General features: G+C 42.7%; 1 long non-coding RNA gene across 2 annotated transcripts in view; it reads right to left on the bottom strand.

Annotated features, from left to right (window-relative positions):
- Nucleotides 1-13,226, bottom strand: part of LOC139764263 (uncharacterized) — a 34,911-nt gene extending 21,685 nt beyond the window's left edge. The window contains exons 1-2 of one of the 2 annotated variants that reach the window (XR_011716331.1): nucleotides 13,144-13,226; nucleotides 12,249-12,419 (exon numbers count right to left, since the gene is read on the bottom strand). This is a non-coding gene — a long non-coding RNA (uncharacterized lncRNA). The remainder of the gene's footprint in view (nucleotides 1-12,248; nucleotides 12,420-13,143) is intronic. The other variant, XR_011716332.1, reaches the window with a different exon arrangement.
- Between the last annotated feature and the right edge of the window lie 742 nt (nucleotides 13,227-13,968).

Below are 13,968 nucleotides of genomic sequence, written 5' to 3'. Positions count from 1 at the left end.
GCAAACCTACATTCACTGAGAACCAATCACTTTCCTCTCTTCCTACACGTACACATGCCTTACATCCTCGATAAAAACTTTTCACTGCTTCTAACAACTTGCCTCCCACACCATATATTCTTAATACCTTCCACAGAGCATCTCTATCAACTCTATCATATGCCTTCTCCAGATCCATAAATGCTACATACAAATCCATTTGCTTTTCTAAGTATTTCTCACATACATTCTTCAAAGCAAACACCTGATCCACACATCCTCTACCACTTCTGAAACCACACTGCTCTTCCCCAATCTGATGCTCTGTACATGCCTTCACCCTCTCAATCAATACCCTCCCATATAATTTACCAGGAATACTCAACAAACTTATACCTCTGTAATTTGAGCACTCACTCTTATCCCCTTTGCCTTTGTACAATGGCACTATGCACGCATTCCACCAATCCTCAGGCACCTCACCATGAGTCATACATACATTAAATAACCTTACCAACCAGTCAACAATACAGTCACCCCCTTTTTTAATAAATTCCACTGCAATACCATCCAAACCTGCTGCCTTGCCGGCTTTCATCTTCCGCAAAGCTTTTACTACCTCTTCTCTGTTTACCAAATCATTTTCCCTAACCCTCTCACTTTGCACACCACCTCGACCAAAACACCCTATATCTGCCACTCTATCATCAAACACATTCAACAAACCTTCAAAATACTCACTCCATCTCCTTCTCACATCACCACTACTTGTTATCACCTCCCCATTTGCGCCCTTCACTGAAGTTCCCATTTGCTCCCTTGTCTTACGCACTTTATTTACCTCCTTCCAGAACATCTTTTTATTCTCCCTAAAATTTAATGATACCCTCTCACCCCAACTCTCATTTGCCCTTTTTTTCACCTCTTGCACCTTTCTCTTGACCTCCTGTCTCTTTCTTTTATACATCTCCCACTCAATTGCATTTTTTCCCTGCAAAAATCGTCCAAATGCCTCTCTCCTCTCTTTCACTAATACTCTTACTTCTTCATCCCACCACTCACTACCCTTTCTAATCAACCCATCTCCCACTCTTCTCATGCCACAAGCATCTTTTGCGCAATCCATCATTGATTCCCTAAATACATGTATCGTGTGTGGCAGAATATGTGCCCCATGTATCGTGTGTGGCAGAATGTGTGCCTCATGTATCGTGTGTGGCAGAATGTGTGCCTCATGTATCGTGTGTGGCAGAATGTGTGCCTCATGTATCGTGTGTGGCAGAATGTGTGCCTCATGTATCGTTTGTTGCAGAATGTGCCTCATGTATCGTGTGTGGCAGAATGTCTCTCATGTATCTTGTGTGGCTGAATGTTTGCCTCATGTATCGGTTGTGACAGAATGTGTTCCTCATGTATCGTGTGTGGCAGAATGTGTATCTTATGTATCGTGTGTGGCAGAGTGTGTACCTTATGTATCGTGTCTGGCAGAGTGTGCGCCTCATGTATCGTGTGTTGCAGAATGTGTGCCAAATGTATCGTATGTGGTGGAATGTATACAACATGTATCGTATTTGGTAGAATGTGTACCTGTTGTATCGTGTGTGACAGAATGTGTACCTTATGTATCGTGGGGCAGAATGTGTACTTTATGTATCGCGTGGCAGAATGTGTACCTTATGTATTGTGTGTAGCAGAATGTGCGCCTCATGTATCGTATGTGGTAGAATGTGTGCTACAAGTATCATGTTTGGCAGAATGTGTGCCTCTTGTATCATGTGTTTTAAAATGTCCCTCATGTATCGTGTGTGGTAATGTGTCGCTTATGTATCGTGTGTGGGAAAATATGTGCCTCATGTATTGCGTGTGGCAAAATATGTGCCACATGTATCGTGTGTGGCAGAATGTGTGCCTCCTGTAGCGTTTTGGTAGAATGTGTGCCTCATGTATCGTGTGTGGCATAATATGTGCCTCATGTATCGTGTGTGGCAGAATGTGTCCCTAATGTATTGTGTGTGGCAGAATCTGTACCTTATGCATCGTGTGTGGCAGAAGGTGTACCTTATGTATCGTGTGTGGCAGAAGGTGTACCTTATGTATCGTGTGTGGCAGAATATGCGTCTCATGTATCGTGTGTGGGAGAATGTGTACCTTATGTATCGTGTGTGGCAGAATATGGGCCTCATGTATTGCGTGTGGCAGAATATGTGCCAAATGTATCGTGTGTGGCAGAATATGTGCCTCATGTAGCTTTGTGTTAGAATGTGTGCCTCATGTATCGTGTGTGGTAGAATGTGTGCCTCGTGCATCGTGTGTGGCAAAATGTGTCGCTTATGTATCGTGTGTGGCAGAATATGCGTCTCATGTATCGTGCGTGGCAGAATCTGTACCTTATGTATCGTGTGTGGCAGAATGTGTACCTTATGTATCGTGTGTGGCAGAATGTGTGCCTTATGTATTGTGTGTGGCAGAATGTGTGCCTAATGTATCGTTGTGGTAGAATGTGTGCCTCATGTATCGTATGTGGTAGAGTGTGTACCTTATGTATCGTGTGTGGCAGAATGTCCGCCTCCTGTATCGTGTGTGGCAAAATGTGTGCCACAAGTATCGTGTTTGCCAGAATGTGTGCCTCATGTACCGTGTGTGATAGAATGTATGCCTCAAGTATCGTGTGTGAGAGAATGTGTCCCTTATGTATCGTGTGTGGCAGAATATGCGGTTCATGTATCGTGTGTGGCAGAATGTGTGCCTCATGTATTGTTGTGGTATAATGTGTGCCTCATGTATCGTGTGTGGTAAAATGTTTCCCTCATGTATCGTGTGTGGCAGAATGTGTGTTTCATGTATCGTGTGTGGCAGAATGTGTACCTTATGTAACGTGTGTGGCAGAATGTGTACCTTACGTATCGTGTGTGGCAGATTTTGCGCCTCATGTATCGTGTTTTGCAGAATGTGTGCCAGATATATAGTATGTGGTAGAATATGTGCCTCATGTATCGTGTGAGGTAGAATGTGTGCCTCATGTATCCTGTCTGGCAGAATGTGTAACTTATGTGTCGTGTCCGGTAGAATGTGTACCTTTTGTATCGTGTGTGGTAAAATGTATGCCTCATGTATCATATGTGGCAGAATGTGTGCTTCATGTATCGTGTGTGGCAGAATTTGTACCTTATGTATTGTGTGTGGTAGAATGTGTACCTTATGTATTGCATGTGGCAGAATGTCTACCTTATATATTGTGTGTGGCAGAATGTGTACCTTATGTATCGTGTGTGGCAGAATGTGTGCCTCATGTATCGTGTGGGGCAGAATGTGTACCTTGTGTATCGTGTGTGGCAGAATGTGTACCTCATGTATCGTGTGTGGCAGAATGTGTACCTTATGTATCGTGTGAGTCAGAATGTGTGCCTCATGTATCGTGTGTGGTAGAATGTGTGCCTCATGTATCATATGTGGCAGAATGTGTGCCTCATGTATCGTGTGTGGCGGAATGTGTACCTTATGAATTATGTGTGGCAGAATGTGTACCTTATGTATTGTGTGTGGCAGAATGTGTGCCTCATGTATCGTGTGTGGCAGAATGTATGCCACAAGTATCGTAAGTGGCAGAATGTGTACATCATGTATTGTGTGTGGCAGAAGGTGTCCCTCATGTATCGTGTGAGGCCGAATGTGTACCTTATGTATCTTTTGTTGAAGAATTTGTCTCTCACGTATCGTGAGTGGCATAATGTGTGCCTCATCTATCGTGCGTGGTAGAATGTATACCTTATGTATCGTGTGTGGCAGAATGTGTGCCATATGTATCGTGTGTGGCAGAATGTGTGCCCCATGTATCTTTTGTGGAAGAATGTGTCTCATGTATCGTGTGTGGCAGAATGTGTGCCCCATGTATCGTGTGTGGCAGAATGTTTGCCTTATGTATCGTGTGTTGCAGAATGTTTGCCTCGTGTGTCGTGTATGGCAGAATATGTGCCTCATGTATCGTGTGTGGTAGAATGTGTGCCTCATGTATCGCGTCTGGCAGAATGTGTAATATATGTACCGTGTGGCAGAATGTGCACTTTATGTATCGTGTGGCAGAATGTGTACCTTATGTATCGTGTGTGGCAGAATGTGCGCCTCATGTATCGTGCGTGGTAGAATGTGTGCCACATGTATCGAGTGTGGCAAAATTTGGGCTCATGTATCGCGTATGGCAGAATATGTGCCACATGTATCGTGTGTGGCAGAGTGTGTGCTTCATGTAGCATTGTGGTTGAACGTGTGCCTCATATATCGTGTGTGGTAGAATGTGTGCCTCACGTATCGTGTGTGGCAGAATGTGTACCTTATGTATCGTGTGTGGCAGAATGTGTGCCTCATGTATCGTGTGTGGTAGAATGTGTACCTTATGTATTGTGTTTGGCAGAATGTGTAACTTATGTATCGTGTGTGGCAGAATGTATGCCACATGTATGTGGCAGAATGTGTACATTATGTATTGTGTGTGGCACAAGGTGTCCCTCATGTATCGTGTGAGGCCGAATGTGTACCTTATGTATCTTTTGTTGAAGAATTTGTGTCTCATGTATCGTGAGTGGCATAATGTGTGCCTCATGTATCGTGTGTGTCAGAATGTGTGCCGCATGTATCATATGTGGAAGAAAATGTGTGCCTCATGTATCGTGTGTGGCGGAATATGTACCTCATGTATTGTGTGTGGCAGAATGTGTACCTTATGTTTTGTGTTTGGCAGAATGTGTACCTTATGTATAGCGTGTGGCAGAATGTATGCCACATGTATCGTATGTGGCAGAATGTGTACATCATGTATTGTGTGTGGCAGGTGTCCCTCATGTATCGTGTGAGGCCGAATGTGTACCTTATGTATCTTTTGTTGAAGAATTTGTGTCTCATGTATCGTGAGTGGCATAATGTGTTCCTCGTGTATCGTGTGTGGCAGAATGTGTGCCATATGTATCGTGTGTGGCAGAATGTGTGCCCCATGTATCTTTTGTGGAAGAATGTGTGCCTCGTGTATCGTGTGTGGCAGAATGTGTGCCCCATGTATCGTGTGTGGCAGAATGTTTGCTTTATGTATCGTGTGTTGCAGAATGTGTGCCTCATGTATCGGTTGCGGCAGAATGTGTGCCTCATGTATCGGTTGTGGCAGAATGTGTATCTTATGTATCGTGTGTGGCAGAATGTGTACCTTAAGCATCGTGTGTGGCAGAATGTGCGCCTCATGTATCGTGTGTGGCAGAATTTGTGCCACATGTATCGTGTGTGGTGGAATGTGTACGTCAAGTATCGTGTTTGGTAGAATGTGTGCCTCATTTATCGCGTGTGGCAGATGCGTACTTTATGTATCGTGTGGCAGAATGTTTACTTTATGTATCGTGTGGCAGAATATGTACCTTATGTATCGTGTGTGGCAGAATGTGCGCCTCATGTATCGTGTGTGGTAGAATGTGTGCCACAAGTATCATGTTTGGCAGAATGTGTGCTTCATGTATCAAGTGTCGTAAAATGTGTGCCTCATGTATCGTGCGTGGCACAATGTGTCGCTTATGTATCGTGTGTGGCAGAATGTGTACCTTATGTATCGTGTGTGGTAGAATGTGTACCTTATGTATCGTGTGTGGCAGAATTTGGGCTCATGTATCGCGTGTGGTAGAATATGCGCCACAGGTATCGTGTGTGGCAGAATGTGTGCTTCATGTACCGTTGTGGTAGAATGCGTGCCTCGTATATCGTGTGTGGTAGAATGTGTGCCTCATGTATCGTGTGTGGCAGAATGTGTCCCTTGTGTATCGTGTGTGGCAGAATGTGCGCCTCATGTATCGATGTGGTAGAATGTGTGCCACATGTATCGTGTATGGAAGAATGTGTGCCACATGTATCCTGTGTGTTAGAATGATTACCTCATGTATCGTGTTTGCTAGAATGTGTGCCTCATGTATCGTGTCTGTCAGAATGTGTACCTAATTTATCCTGTGGCAGAATCTGTTCCTTATATACCGTGTGTGGAAGAATGTGCGTCTCATGTATCGTGTGTGGCAGAATGTGTGCCATAATTATCGTGTTTGGCAGAATGTGTGCCTCATGTATCGTGTGTGGTAAAATGTGCCTTATGTATCGTGTGTGGCAGAATTTGTGCCACATGTATCGTGTGTGGGAGAATGTGTACCTTATGTCTCGTGTGGCAGAATATGCGCCTCAGGTATTGCGTGTGGCAGAATATGTGCCACATGTATCATTTGTGGCAGAATGTATGTCTCATGTAGCGTTGTGGTAGAATGTGTGCCTCATGTATGGTGTGTGGTAGAATGTGTCCCTTATGAATCGTGTGTGGCAAAATGTGTAACTTATGTATCGTGTGTGGCAGAATGTGTACCTTATGTATCGTGTGTGGCAGAATGTGTACCTTATGCATCATGTGTGGCAAAATATGCGCCTCATGTATCGTGTGTGGTAGACTATGTGCCACATGTATCGTGTGTGGCAGAATGTGTGCCTCATGTATCGTGTGGTAAAGTGCCTTATGCATCATGTGTGGCACAATGTGTCCCTTATGAATCGTGTGTGGCAAAATGTGTAACTTATGTATCGTGTGGCAGAATGTGTGCCGTATGTATCGTGTGTGGCAGAGTGTGTCGCTTATGTATCGTGTGTGGCAGAATGTGTACCTTACGTATCGTGTGTGGCAGAATATACGCCTCATGTATGGTGTGTAGCAAAATGTGTCCCTTATGTATCGTGTGTTGCAGAATGTGTACCTTATGTATCGTGTGTGGCAGAATTTGTGCCACATGTATCGTGTGTGGCAGAATGTGTGCCTCATGTATCGTGTGTGGTAAAATGTGTGCCTTATGTATCGTATGTGGCAGAATTTGTGCCTTATGTATCGTGTGTGGCAGAATTTGTGCCACATGTATCGTGTGTGGGAGAATGTGTACCTCATGTATCCTGTGTGGCAGAATATGCGCCTCAGGTATCGCGTGTGGCAGAATATGTGCCACATGTACCGTTTGTGGCAGAATGTGTGTCTCATGTATGGTGTGTGGTAGAATGTGTGCCTCATGTATGGTGTGTGGCAGAATGTGTCCCTTATGTATCGTGTGCGGCAGAATGTGTACCTTATGTATCGTGTGTGGCAGAATGTGTACCTTATGTATTGTGTGTGGCAAAATATGCGCATCATGTATCGTGTGTGGTAGACTATGTGCCACATGTATAGTGTGTGGCAGAAAGTGTGCCTTATGTATCGTGTGTGGCAGAATATGCGCCTCACGTATCGCGTGTGGCAGAATATGTGCCACATGTATCGTCTGTGGCAGAATGTGTGGCTCATATGGCGTTGTGGTAGAATGTGTGCCTCATGTATCGTGTGTGGTAGAATGTGTGGCTCATGTATGGTATGTGGCAGAATGTGTCCCTTATGTATCGTGTGTGGCAGAATGTGTACCTTATGTATCGTGTGTGGCAGAATATGCGCCTCATGTATCGTGTGTGGGAGACTATGTGCCACATGTATCGTGTGTGGCAGAATGTGTGCCTCATGTATCGTTGTGGTAGAATGTGTGCCTCATGTATCTAGTGTGGCAAAATGTGTGCCTCATGTATCGTGTGTGGTAGAATGTGTACCTTATGTATCCTGTGTGGCAGATGTGTACCTTATGTATCGCGTGTGGTAGAATGTCCGCCTCATGTATCGTGTGTGGTAGAATGTGTGCCTCATGTATCGTATGTGGCAGAATGTGTCCCTTATGTATCGTGTGTGGCAGAATGTGTCCCTTATGTATCGTGTGTGGCAGATTTTCTACCTTATGTATCGTGTGTGGCAGAATATGCGCCTCATGTATCGTGTGTGGCAGAATATGTGCCACATGTATCGCGTGTGGCATAATGTGTGCCTCATGTATCGTTGTGGTAGAATGTGTGCCTCATGTATTGTGTGTAGCAGAATGTTTCATGTATCTTGTGTAGAAGAATGTGTTCCTCATGTATCGTGTGTGGCAGAATGTGTACCTTATGTATCGTGTGGGGCAGAATGTGTACCTTATGTGTCGTGTGTGGCAGATTGTGCGCCTCATGTATCGTGCTGGCAGAATGTGGGCTACATGTATCGTATGTGGCAGAATGTGTGCCTCATGTATCTTGTGTCTAGAATGTGTGCCTCATGTATCCTGTGTGGCAGAATGTGTACCTTATGTGTCGTGTCTGGCATAATGTGTACCTTATGTATTGTGTGTGGTAGAATGTGTGCCTCATGTTTCGTGTGTGGCAGCATGTATGCCTTATGTATCACGTATGGCAGAATGTGCGTTATGTATCCTGTGTGGCAGAATGTGTACCTTATGTATCGTGTGTGGCAGAATGTGCGCCTCATGTATTGTGTGTGGCAGAATATGTACCTTATATATTGTGTGTGGCAGAATGTGTACCTTATGTATTGTGTGTGGCAGAATGTATACCTTATGTATCGTGTGTGGCAGAATGCGTACGTTATGTAATGTGTGTGGTAGAATGTGTGCCTCATGTATCGTGTGTGGCAGCATGTATGCCTCATGTATTATATGTGGCAGAATGTGCGTCATGTATCCTGTGTGGCAGAATGTGTACCTTATGTGTCGTGTGTGGGAGAATGTGCGCCTCATGTACTGTGTGTGGCTGAATGTGTACCTTATGTATTGTGTGTGGCAGAATGTGTACCTTATATATTGTGTGTGGCAGAATGTATACCTTATGTATCGTGTATGGCAGAATGTGCGCCTCATGTATTGTGTGTGGCAGAATGTGTACCTTATATATTGTGTGTGGCAGAATGTGTACCTTATATATTGTGTGTGGCAGAATGTGTACCTTATGTATCGTGTGTGGCAGAATGTGCGCCTCGTATTATGGACGTGAGTGCAAAGAAGGTGCAAAGAAGTTACAAGGTCTGCAGTCATTTGTCATCAAGAATTTATGAGACAAGACAGGTCAAGCATCATGCCAGAGCCATAGTCAAATATATGGATCATCAATGTTTAAAAGTGCTTATGGTGGTAATTCATAGATTATTGGAACCAAAAAATATTTCTTAACTATTTATATGAGACCAGTGACAACCCGGAGTCAATGAGTTACCTTTCTAACATCCACAAAGGTTTTCGTAACTCTCTAGTTTAACTTGGCACTATTGTGATATGTCAAATTATTCATTAAACATATAATTAAACGTATGATTACAGATAATAGCTTGAAGCAAGGAAATTATAATGCAAAAAGTAACTGACTTCTATGAAAGTATGTAGGCAAGGAACATCAATTTTGTAAAAAAAAAAAAAAAAGTAACTGACCTCTATAAAAGTATGTAGGCAAGGAACATCAATTTTGTAAAAGAAAAAAAGTAACTGACTTCTATGAAAGTATGTAGACAAGGAACATCAATTTTGTAAAAAAAAAAAAAAAAAAAAGTAACTGACTTCTATAAAAGTATGTAGGCAAGGAACATCAATTTTGTAAAAAAAAAAAAAAGTAACTGACTTCTATAAAAGTATGTAGGCAAGGAACATCAATTTTATAAAAAAAAAAAGTAACTGACTTCTATAAAAGTATGTAGGCAAGGAACATCAATTTTGTTAAAAAAAAAAAAGTAACTGACTTCTATAAAAGTATGTAGGCAAGGAACATCAATTTTGTAAAAAAAAAAATAACTGACTTCTATAAAAGTATGTAGGCAACGAACATCAAGTTTGTAAGAAAAAACAAAGTAACTGACTTCTATAAAAGTATGTAGGCAAGGAACATCAATTTTGTAAAAAGAAAAGTAACTGACTTCTATAAAAGTATGTAGGCAAGGAACATCAATTTTATAAAAAGAAAAAAAGTAACTGACTTCTATAAAAGTATGTAGGCAAGGAACATCAATTTTGTAAAAAAAAAAAAAAGTAACTGACTTCTATAAAAGTATGTAGGCAAGGAACATCAATTTTGTAAAAAAAAAAAAAAAAAAAAGTATATAAGTTTCATATGGCGTAGTTCTCTTATGCAGAAGTAAAAAGGTCCCAGAGTGTAGTTTTTAGTTTAACGACCTGTACGTGGGCCCAGCAAAACCTGATGAAAATAGTGAGACGTTCGTCAGAACAAAATTGCCAGGTTGAAGCATTAAGTTTGAAGACCCCCTGGGCCCATTTATCCTCCTCCTACACACACACACACACACACACACACACAGAGAATAGTGTGGCGTTAGGCAGAAATGATTTCCCGAGTGAAACAAAGTTCGACGTTAGCCGGGAAAAAAAAAATTTCCAGGTTTGGCGACCCACCTGGGCCACGTAAAACACCCCGATCATAATAGTTTGGCGTTGGACAGAAATGATTTCCCGAGTGAAGCTTAAAGTTTGGCGACCCGTGCGCCCTTCAAAACCAGGCTGAAATCAGCTGGTGTGAAGCAGAAGTGAAAATCGTAAAGGGAAGCTTTAGGTTTAAGGACCTGTGGACACTGTAAAATCTAATTGAAATTTTCCAGCATTAACCAGGAGAAAAGTCTCAAAGAGATACTTTGGTTTGACGACACATGAGGGCCCCTCAAAAGCTGAACAAGTTAGTCTTGCTTTCGCCGAAATAGAAGTCCCAAAGTGAAGCTTTTACTCTGACGACCTTTTGAGCCAGCATATGCTGAATAAACTCGTAAGGTGTCCTCCAGAATAAAATTCAGAAAGTGAAGGTTCATTATGATGACCAGAGCAGCTCACTGAAGCTGTGTGAAACAGTTTGACGTCGGCCAAAAATTAAATTCCCAAATGGAAGTTCTACTTTGATGATCCGTGGAGCCCAGAAAACACGCAAAAGATTATCTGTCGTAGGCCATAATGATACTCCAGAGGTGAAGCTTTACTTTGATAAACATTGGAATCCACAAAAACTGAATAAAATCGTCTGGAATCAAATGGAATAAATTTCCCAAGGTGAAGCTTTACACTGATGACCCGCTAGTGGAGCCCGTACAATTGGAATCAAGTCATCTGGCGTCGGCCATGATCTAATTCACTACGTTAAGCTCGACTTTTGACGACCTTATAGCCCGCAGAAGCTGCATCGAATACAATTCTCAAAGTGATGATCACCCGTGTGACCCGCGCATACCGCTCCCTGAGGAGCCAAACGCTCCCTATACTGACACAAGTCACAGGGAGGGTCCCAGTCTGCCACATACCGTCATGTCAATCATTTAAGTCGGTGGCTCACGCCTCATGTCGGTGGTTCACGCCTCGACTCGACGAAGGTTTACCCTCCTATCAAACATACACGTGAAGGAGGTACCACCCTCCTTGACTTGAAGGTTTACCTCCCTATCAAACACACACGTGAAGGAGGTACCACCCTTCTAGACTCAATGAAGGTTTACCTCCCTAGCAAACATACACGTGAAGGAGGTACCACCCTCCTTGACTTGAAGGTTTACCTCCCTAGCAAACATACACTTGATGGAGGTACCACCCTCCTTGACTCAACGAAGGTTTACCTCCCTATCAAACATACACGTGAAGGAGGTACCACCCTCCTTGACTCAACGAAGGTTTACCTCCCTATCAAACATACACGTGATGGAGGTAAAACCCTTCTAGACTCAACGAAGGTTTATCCCCCTATCAAACACACACGTGAAGGAGGTACCACCCTCCTTGACTCGACGAAGGTTTACCTCCCTATCAAACATACACGTGATGGAGGTACCACCCTCCTTGACTCGACGAAGGTTTACCTCCCTAGCAAACATACACGTGAAGGAGGTACCACCCTTCTAGACTCAACGAAGGTTTACCTCCTTAGCAAACATACACGTGATGGAGGTACCATCTTCCTTGACTCGACGAAGGTTTACCTCCCTATCAAACTTACACCTGAAGGAGGTACCACCCTTCTAGACTCAATGAAGGTTTACCTCCCTATCAAACATACACGTGAAGGAGGTACCACCCTCCTAGACTCGACGAAGGTTTACCTCCCTATCAAACACACTTGATGGAGGTACCACCCTCCTAGACTCGACGAAGGTTTACCTCCCTATCAAACATACACTTGATGGAGGTACCACCCTTCTAGACTCGACGAAGGTTTACCTCCCTATCAAACATACACGTGAAGGAGGTACCAACCTCCTTGACTCGACGAAGGTTTACCCCCCTATCAAACATACACGTGATGGGGGTACCACCCTCCTTGACTTGAAGGTTTACCTCCCTATCAAACATACACGTGATGTAGGTACCACCCTCCTAGACTCGACGAAGGTTTACCTCCCTATCAAACTTACACCTGAAGGAGGTACCACCCTCCTTCAGGCAAGACGCTTGGGTGCTGTCATGACGGCTTCCTCCCTCCCTCTTGCGACGTCAGCAGGCGACTGAGGGTGACGTGGTCCTCGACGGTGGACGGAAGGTCGTCATATCCATTGTTGGACTGGAACTCTGGAAATGAACGGTGTCTTAATTTCCACTTCAACTTGAACACGTTAAGACATTTTCTATTAACAAAGTTGAATTACGACATGTATATAACATCTACCAGTGACCAAGTGTGGATCATGAATGAGCTGAAATCATGGGTACATTATAGGATAATGTATTATCATCCACATTTAAATGTATGCTTAAAATTGGTGTCAACTGCGAGGACAAAAACCTCTCACTAGCATTGTTTCCTTTACTACTCTTATTCTGTGAAACCTAAGGGTAAACAAGACGCAAGTGTTTGTTATCATTGACCAGCACAATGAACTTCAAAAGCTGGTCTTATTGTTTGTATACTGCAAATACAAAACGTAGATAGACATTATTCCCATGTTGAGCTAAACTGGTAATTGAGGCAAACAACCATATAACTGTAATAACCTATATGGCGGGGTCAGACGTTCCAAAAGACTGTGATCAATGAAAAGCTGTCGCCTTAACGAATCGTAATATAAACCAAATTTTCAGACGAAAGAAAGCAGTGAAGGTGAACGGAAGATAGGAAAGCTGAAAGAAGAGTGTTGATCCTGGCATTCTAAACGAAACCAAAATGGCATCCTAGCTAGGAGCTGTGTGAACCTTCCTCAGTATTTATATCGCGGAATAAAAGCTCACGTAAGCCCATTTGTCAAGGAAAAAGGCACAGAAACATTGCCATAACGCTAAATAAAGTCTGACTTACTGAAAAGATGAGTAGACACTAAGATATCAGGCAACACAAGACTTGAAATACAGAGCGTAAGAACACATCCGTCTTGGGAGACGACACATAGAAGACTGCAAATGGCGGCCGTGCTGAAGAGAAACACATACAAAGAAGCGCAATTGAAAGAGTTTGTCAAACTAATTTTTGTGATGCTTGTAGTAACGCCATCTGGAGGAGCGATTAAAACCATTAGAGAACGGGGAACTTACCAGAGAAAACGGGAAACTTAAAGGTAGATATTAGATATTCAAATGTGCCATAATTTCTGCAGGGAATAAGTCATTTGTTCTACTTTGTGTGATATAGATGTTATGCTTTGCATTAGCAATGGAAAACTTAATATAAACTTGACATTTTGTGGAATGACATAGAATTTTCTTCATGGTTCATGAACCATATATCTTTTTTTTATATTTTCGTTTTACTGGAGTTAATATATTTTGTTTTCACTTTATGGTAGACTGTATGTACATGTAAACACATATGCATGTACATACAAAATACAATACCAATGGCTAACAGACTGACATACATGCATATTGACATTCACATGCAAACACAAGCAGTCATATATCTAACATATAATAGTCCTTAAAGAATCTAACAGTGTATTGCACATACATGTAAAATAATGAGCCAGTCTTACATATCAAAATCATTCTTTCAAAGATTAACAACCTGATATGCAGGAGGATTTCTACCTACATGGAAATATATTGTCATACTCGTTGAAAATGAAAACACAGGCAGTAATATGCATGGAAATATATTGTCATGCTCGTTGAAAATGAGAACGCAGGC

The sequence above is a fragment of the Panulirus ornatus genome, chromosome 49 (assembly GCF_036320965.1).
Source record: "Panulirus ornatus isolate Po-2019 chromosome 49, ASM3632096v1, whole genome shotgun sequence".
Lineage (NCBI taxonomy): Eukaryota > Metazoa > Arthropoda > Malacostraca > Decapoda > Palinuridae > Panulirus > Panulirus ornatus.
Note: the sequence above shows the minus strand (reverse complement) of the source record. Positions and strands in the feature narration are given on the sequence as shown.